The following is a 9,727-nucleotide window of genomic DNA, read 5'->3' as shown; positions in this document are numbered from 1 at the left end:
TTTTGTATCCTCTTTTCATACCTATATACTTTAAATAAAACTGTCCCAAATGTCAATTCAAATAGTTGAATTTGAATTCTAATAGCAACTCAAAAATAAATAATATTTATAATAACATTATTAACATAAATTAACTTAATTTTAAATTAATTATTCACATCATAAATTTAATTGAAATTAGTATACAAATTTTTTAATGTCAAAATAGATGTAAAATATATATACACATAAATTGAACTTTAAGTGGTAGATAACTTTAAGTCTTTAATAAAAGTATATATAATTCATCTTAATAGTTTAGAGAATATAATTTAACCCGTTATTAGATTCAATGGTATCACCATATTACTATATTACGTGTATGTGCATGCAACTCTCTACATGATCTCTTGGCTAAGATTATTTTATCCTTTTCTAACTTCATTTTATAAAATAAATTTGTTACTTCCAATATTACAATACCTAAGTATATAGTTATTGAGTAAAGCAATCAAAAAATTATAAATTTTTTAGGATCAATCAGACAATACTCCTAAATTTTTGACCAATCACATTATAACAAAAATTTATCTTATTTAACATTATTATCCTACTATATTAACTACGATTAGTTAATAAATCTAATTTGAATATTTATATATTTTAACATATTTATATATTACACATTTTTATGTCAAAAAATCAACTATAAGTAGTAGACAAACTTTAGCAAAAGCCTAAATAATTCAATTTAACCTTTTAATATATTAGAGAAAAAGTAAATATTAATATGTAACACATATTCAACACATATTATTATTATTATTATTATTATTATTATTATTATTATTATTATTATTATTTATATTATTTATATAATAACAAAGTTTTTATATTAATATATTACTAGGCTAAAACCCGTGTGATGCACGGTTGTTTAAAATAGTTGTTATATTATTTTTATTCTAATATTTTATTAATTATGTATGTTAAAAAAGTAAGTATGTTTGAAAAATATAACCGAATATTTATTTCATTATATGATAATAATTATTTAGAATAAGCAGGTTTTAAAATAAATAAGTTATTAAATTGATCTAGTATATCTGGCCCATTTAAATAGGTCAGGTATGTGAATTATGATATTTTATTTTGGAATTACTTAGATTGCATATAATATTTAAATCTTGAACAAATTTATATAATAACTATTACTATTTTATCTTATCATGAATTTGATTTAAAAAATTCAACGATTAGAATTTAAGCCACCAAACTAGAATGGAGAGTTTACCCGACGAGATTGAAGTGATTTTGTGGTTTAGCTTAAGAGATATAGCGTGTAATGTTTATATGTTATATTTTTTCAAAAATTTCGGATCAAAATGACAATGCGAGTTTATGTAATATCAACTAAAGCCCAGTGTCTTACTTCAAACTTAAATATATATATATATATATATATATATATATATATATATATATATATATCTAACAAATTATTTTATTACGTACAATTAAGGGTTATATATGTCTTATAAAAGTGAGTCCATGTCTAACTATATTTTAAGAGTGTCTGGTATATTTTGGGATATACATATTATTTTTAATATTATATAATTTTAAAATATATATGCATATATATATATATATTTTGTTATACCTGGTATAAAAAGTAAGGAATAGTTTATATTGTTATGTTTAAGTACGACGCTATCATACAAACTAACAAATTATCTATAATTTCGTTTAATAAAATAATATATAGATATTATAGACATAACATAAGCTCGTTACAATAAGTTAATTGAAATAATTATATTTAGTTTATTTTTTTAATTTTATCTTAACTCAAGTTGAATATTATTTTGTTTTACTGCGGTTGAGTGGTATATATTATTTTATGTTAACCTTATATCATTATATCGATCCACAAGTTATCTTTCAATTTTAATTTTGTTGTAGCCTTGTTTAATAGTGTAATTTTCTTTTTGATGTCACTAGTATTTTTTATTTTGTTCTAGCAAGATGCAACAAATCCACCTAAATTTTATTTTAGCCAGACTCATTATGTATTTTTTTTATTCGTGTCAATATTATTTATTATTTTGTTTTAGCACAATGTACCAAATCCAACTAACAACTTCTAATTTTTTATTTTTTATTTTAACACGAATCAATTGTATAATTTTGTTTAAACACGGATCATTAGTACAATCATGTTTAAGTCATGATAAATGATGTCTATGATTTTATTTTATCCTAGAGTACATGATTATTTGATTTTAATTTTGTTATAAATCGGATAAATAGCACACATTTTTTGCACATGTCAATAGTATAGTATTATATTATTTTGAGCCTAGACTGTTATACAAATTTAATTTTATTTATATTTGCATAATTATATTATGAATATTAATCTATTAATATGAGTATTTTTTATATTAACAATAAAATAGATATAAATAGATAGGTAGGCAGATATACATGCTGTAAATATTAGCACGTTTTGGATATCAAAAATTAGAAAGTTTGTAAGCTACTTGAATAATTGAGCCAGTCATGTGTTGGACAATTCTTGCGAGTATATCTTGGTACGTTGTTATCGATTTTCAGGGGGAGATTGTATTTTTTTTATATTTCTGTTATAAAGACAATTAGATATAGAATATTTTAATGTGAATTGAAGGGAGGGTATTTAAGTAATTTCAGTAAGTACCGACCGACCGACTATCAAATTTTTAATATTTCATCTTTTATAATATAATATAGATTACTATTAATATTAAAATAGTAATAGTAATTTAAGTATTTTAATATTTTAATAATTAAATGTGTTAACCAACTTCAATTATACTATGAATATATTTTAGATTATATTTTTATAAAGAAAATTAAAAATCCTTTATTCTGCAAAGTAAAAGTTAATATTAGCTAACAATCGGTATGTTGCACAAGTTTTCTTTAAATGATATGATTTGATAATGATTATATCTATGCATATGTATTTCTGATATTTTTTTTAAAAAGAAGCATTTTAATTATAAAATATAAAAACAATTATGTTTTAGCTAAAGAAAATTTTATTAATTATTAATATTTATATTGTCATAATTTTACATTATTAAATCTATTTATCCATGTTATTTTTGAAAAATGAGGGGAGTTTCGCTAAAAACATTGAAGAAGCTAATGTGTTTTAGCTCAAAAAGGTAATTGGTTAGTTTTTAGTAAATTACCATAATATTAATTACTTTATTAAAAATAATTTCCTATGATATTTCTAGACAAAGGTATTTTAGTTGAGAAAAATAAGAAGGTAATGACCGTGATAAATTTTTGGAAAAATAGTTGTTTAAGTTTAAAAAAATTGAAAAGAAATTTTTTATATCTAAAAAAAGTAGTTGGTTAGTTATTAATAGATATAATTTAAGTGTAGTTAATTAGGTAAAAAGATCAGTACCAAAAAATAGGTACCAATGACCAAACTTTTGATATTTCAAAAAGGTAATTGGTTAGTTAATAATTATTATAATACAAGTGAGGCTAATTAGGTAAAAATCGGTATCAATATTTTGAGTATTTGCTTATCCTCTTGATTAGAATCTTTTACTTGAATAATCGTATTTATATCACAATTATACTATTACATGTTATGAATCAATTTTTATATAAATATACTAGTCACTCAAAATTTATCACTAAAATTTAGATTAATCATATTATTCAAATACAATAATTAATTAATTTAACATGTCTATAGAACACATAATTTCAAGTGATAAAATATTCGTTAATTAATCACTCTTCTTTTAAATTTTAAACAAATTATTTGATAATTTTCATAAATAATCAATCAGCCTTTTAAAATCAATTACAATCAAAATATTATATATATTATGATTTGGAATTAAGAATTAAATTTTAAATTAAGAAAGTTCGTGATTTAACCGTCTAGAATAATTACTATTTACACAAGAATCATGTCGTTGATAATTTTAATGTAATTGTCGACCTTTTAAGTTGTTAGTAATGTTTATATATTTTTACTAATTTTTTCCCATAGCGCGAATTTTGAGTGATTAATTTGATTTTAAACTGGGTTAAATCGATTATTGGACGGATCTTACAAATAACAAATCTTGAGCTAATTTTTATATAAACGAATCGATTAGTTACCGTTTAGTGAATAATCTTGATTAGTCGCTGAATTTTAGAAATGAGATTCTAACAGATTACTAATCAATGTAATCATGATTATTTAACAACTAAAATTTAGATATAATAATCGCTTGATTTAGCATATATATTATTTTTAATGCCAAAAACCTCAAATTAATAATCATTGTTGTAATTTTAACCAGTCTTTTATATTATATGGAGTAATTTTTATAAATAATTTGTTGATCAACCATACTTTTAAATTAGAATCACAAGATTGTTTTAAATAATTTAATACAAAATATATATTACTCTAAAAATTAATTTTCAAGTAATTAAAAGTTGAAAATCAATTTTCAAACTTGTGTACTTGGTAATTCTTATATACTTTGTAAAACATTTAATGAATTTATAGACAAGCCTAATTTTTCGATACGTTTGCTTCAATGTATTGTTGAATTTGAATTGTTGAATTTGAGATAATTACATGAATTCATGCGGGAATTACACATATTAGCGAGAGATTTACCAATACACCAACTAACAGAACTTGAAGTGGTTATTCATCTCTAAGTGAAAACAATTAATGTTGCAAATTTGTTTTGCAATGACAATCAAGAAGAGTTAATGGAATGGATCGGAGGTCAATGAACAGAGTAGGTTTGTATCGTCAAGCTACTTTCTATCATGGTCAACTTTATAATGTTTTCTCGCGAATAACTTTCTCATGTGATTTGTATGTCATATTAGTAGATGAGACCGGAGAAGAGACAAAGTGCCCGTTTGGGAAATCTTAAAATAAGTAACTTATGACCTAAAATGATTAAGTGCGAAATAAGTGATAAGTTGATAAATACTTATAAGTTCTATAAGTGTTTGGATAAATTTACTTATAAGTCAGAATTTTTTTTACTTAAATGAATTAAAACAAATAATTATTAAATATAATTATCTTAGTTCATGAATCTTAAATTATAAAATATTTAAAAATTTATATTTTAAAATCAAAACTTTAGAAAAAAGTGAAAAAATGAAAATAAGTTGGAAAAAAGTACGTCACTGCCAACTTTCAACTTATCAGCTTATAAGTTGTAAATTCAGCTTATAAGTTGGGTCGACAAACACTCGTCGATAAGCTGTTAAGGGCTTATAAGCCATAAGTGGCTTATAAGCCGGTAGCCAAACAGGCCCAAAAATGACAACGTCGTTGTTTATGAAAAATTTTTCTATAATTTGTCCTACTTCTAATAATTTCAAGATACATATTTACACAAACTATAAAGATTTCATTTTGGTTCTTTTGTTTTTTTTAGAAATGAAAACCATGGAACAAAATCACTGCATATATGTGCAATTTTATTTATACGGTTGTTTGTTTTGATATATATTACTGCATTTGTGTTTGATTTGATTTTATTTATGGCAGTATAATTTTTTTTTGTTTTAATTTTATTTTCTAGCCCGGATTGTTACTTAAAATTAATATGTTTCATTAAATTATTTGAATTTATTAAACTTGAGGACTTCATAGATTTGTATGATAGTCTTATGATTTAGAAACTTAAGTTAAAATTCAATTTTGCCCTCATACCCGTACCCATCGGATATGACATGAGTGTGGGTATGAAATGTGGGCCAAATCCTTTAAATGGAAACATGACACTTTGACCTTAAGAAATATAGTTCAAAATTATTTAAAAGGCCTCGCAACAACTTAATCCTCTTAATAACGGGGAGAGATGTTTATAAATTACTTTTCTCATGTTATTCTTTTGATTTAACCAATTATATATATATATATATATATATATATTTATTTTATGTGGTAGAATACACAAATTTACAAATGTAATATAAAAAAAAATAGGTATAATTTTGATTATTTGAAGGTAATACCTGAATCCCCGCAGCACCAGTGTCCAATTTTGGATCCAAATCCACAAATCCTAATTTATTTAAAACTAAAAATCTAACACTTAGATCCGTACCCATATCCGACACCACCTGAGTCCAAGAAAGGTTATCTAGGGTTCAAAGTGACTCAAGTTAAGTATCAAAAGTCTAGGCCCATATTAAGACTCTTAAGTTAAAACCTCTCATCACTTTCGCGACTAGATTCAATAAAAATCAAGGTTTATCACCATGTATTCAACCTGTATCTTTTAGTTCTAAGTCATAGTTTCCGTGATTACTCGGATTACAGGAATAAAAATGTCCCATTTATAATTGTATTTATAAATATATCTTATATTTGAAATTTTTTATCACTTTAAATTAATCATGGTTAAATTTACTATTTCATATTTGTAAATGACTTATATAACCCTTATTACTAACAAATGAATGAACCTTTTTTCTTTTATAAATTACTTACTAATGTAGTAATAATTTTTCACAAATATAAGGAACTGGTGTAATATAAACAAGACACTTTAAATGCTGGTTGATATAAAGTAATACATAAATTAGTTATTTAAAAATCAACAAACATGTGCAGGTTGTTAGATTGAAAATTAAATAAACTTAAGTTTAAAAATGAATAAAAAAGATTACAATTCTTGAAATCCAAATCAGTAATATTTTAAGTGTTGCGTACTCTAATTCGTGAGCTACAAACTTGAAGTTTTTTTTGAAAACCTATTACAAAGAATAAATTAATATTATTATTAAAGCAGCTCGAGATATTAAAATAGCAAAAAATGTTATGTTTCACAAAAAAAACTAACAATCAAAAATTATTATTTCCTAATTTATATTTCCTAAGGTGATACACGTAACATATAGAATTGACCATAATGTGATCTCTAAAAAACCAAAAATTTTGAAATCGTATAATGGGAGGATTTTTTTAAAGGCCAAAAATAGAAACTATTTACATACCAAGAGATAGGAGTAACAAAAATCTAAGATAGTAAATTATATAGTGCCACTATACTACTCATATGGGTATTCAAGTCATATAAAGTATACAAATATTTATTTTTATAATTTAATATTAGTTTATAAGTTATACATGAGTTAAAGATTAATTATGGGACATTTTTATAATTATTGAACAAAACAGGACATGTTAAAATGTTTTATTAATTTGGGATATAATAGACAAATTCCCTATCTTTAATTTCGATAATAAATATTTTAGGTCAACAACTCGGAAGTCTAATATCCCTCACTGATTAACACCTCACCGATTAACAGAGTTACAGCAATATTTAACCGTGTTAAGCTAACTTGTCTTTACCACCAAGAATTCACATTCTAAACGGAGTACATTATTTTTCACATAAATCCTAATATGAATTATAATGATCTAATATCATTAAATGTTATAATCAATTAATTCATTGGCAAATTTCAAGAGAAAAAGTTAATTATATGTTAAAAGAGAAATCTACAACATCCATTAAATTATTATATATATGGGGTGAGAATGAGAATAGAGGGTATGAGAATGGGGTTAATGAGTATGAAAATGAAATGGAAATTCGATTTACCCACCAAGAGGGAATGAGGTTCACATTCCTCACCACTAAATTGCTAATACAAACACATTATTTGAATTTTAGGGGTCCGATTACCGTTAACCGGACATATTAACTATCAACCAAACAACCCCTGTATATTAGGCGTTACCTGGTGTTGTGTTGAAAGTAGAACTGAAATTAAACGGTGTTTGTTTGTTTCTCTTCTATGCTTTAAATCAAATTCTCCGGTTTGTGTGTGCATAATATTTACGTGTCTGCAATTATTTGTAGATACGACTCAAATTGGATTCTTTTGCAATTTTGGGTTTACGATGTTAATTGGGCGGGCCCGTCAGCCAACCAGGCCCAGTGGCTTCAGTATTGTGCAATTTAAATCCTGTCTTTGATTTTTACTTTATCCCTTAACCAAACCACTCTTATATGTATTAAAATTAGTGTTCTAAAAATTGGCCAATTAACCGATTAATCGGAGTTCGGACGGATTCTGTCTCGATTAATTGTTAATCGGGTCAAAATACGGTTTTTTAAATAATCGGTTAAAAGTTGAACAGTTTGGGAAAATCGGTCGATTCAGGTCAAAAATCGGCCAAATCGGTCAAAGTTGGAAATTAATAAAAAAAAATTAAAAAAAAATATTAAAGTTTTTTGAAAGTAATAATTAACATAAATCACTAGTGACTAGTGAGTAATCAGTAATAATAAATTAGCATAAATCACTAAAATATCAATTATGGATTATTAATGGTGTTTTTTTAAATCTTATCATTTAAACATCAATGATATTTGGTTTTATTTTTATAAATTTTATGGAAGGTTAGTGACATTTAAACATAATTATTTATTAAATAAATTGCTTCTGATTAGTGGTTTGATTAATCAACCCGATTAATCATCAATAATCCGATTAATTACTCAAAAATCACTTCACCGAACAATCTCGATTTCTGCTTTTTAGAACACTGATTAAAATTCATTTTTTTATTTTTATTTTGAATTGTTTCACTCAAATCACAAGTCACAACTGATGTTGCTATAATTATATTTGTAAAAATATGGTATTCCAGGGGAGCGAATGAGAGAGCGCGAATATTATTTTCTTCTATATCTTTTATTTATACTTCCGAAATTATAAATTAATTTTTGACTTTCCATCAATCAACCTGGTATTTGGATAGGATATATCTACTTACAGTCCTCTGATAGTTCTAATTTTTATTTTTTTTATAGTTTGCTGATATTATATTATTTTACATTTGTGAATTGCTATTTAGGTTTTACGGTCAATTCTCTTATTACAATTTTAATTTTATTTTGATGTAAAAAGAAATTGACACTATCTTGTTCTCTTTATTTATATATATAATCCCGTGTAAGTAAACTTGTAGTCATTTTGGGCTTATTTGTCTACTAACTTATAAATTACTTATAACTTATAAACCCTTAATTACCTATCTGGGAGTGTTTGTTGACCCAACTTATAAGTTGGATTTACAACCTTATATAAGTTGGATTTAGAACTTATAAGCTAATAAGTTAAATATTAGTAACAACGTATTTTTTTCACAACTTATTTTGAATTTTTATTTTTTTAAAACTTGAGTTTTAAAAAAATTGTTCTAAACTATTTTCCTAATATAATAATCACGAATTAAGATAATTTTATTTATAATTTATTTATTTTTCTTCAGTTAAGTAAAAAAAAATCTGACTTCTACCCAAACACTTATATAATTTATAAGAATTTATATATTTATCACTTATAAGACACTTTATCAATAACTTTATCACATGCAATATAAATATTTATTGTTATGTCAGCTCACATTTTTTATGCTCCAAACTTCTTAATAATTGTGATGCACAAATTATTGATGCACAGTTTTTGGTGTCTATACCATCGAAAATGCATGCTCTGGTTATAATCATAATTTCCTGATTCATCAATAACTTTCAGACTACAACTTCAGGTGCTCAAGAAGCCAACATAACGTCTTTTTTATTATGATTCGGGGAGGTAAGAAGCCAGTACCAGTTAAAAACGTCTAACCACCAAACCAGAACATTACTAGCACGAGCAACGGCTTCCTCCTAGTTTCACA

Source organism: Apium graveolens, chromosome 6 (genome assembly GCF_009905375.1).
Source record: "Apium graveolens cultivar Ventura chromosome 6, ASM990537v1, whole genome shotgun sequence".
In the NCBI taxonomy this organism is placed as follows: domain Eukaryota; kingdom Viridiplantae; phylum Streptophyta; class Magnoliopsida; order Apiales; family Apiaceae; genus Apium; species Apium graveolens.
This window is presented reverse-complemented; position numbering follows the sequence as displayed.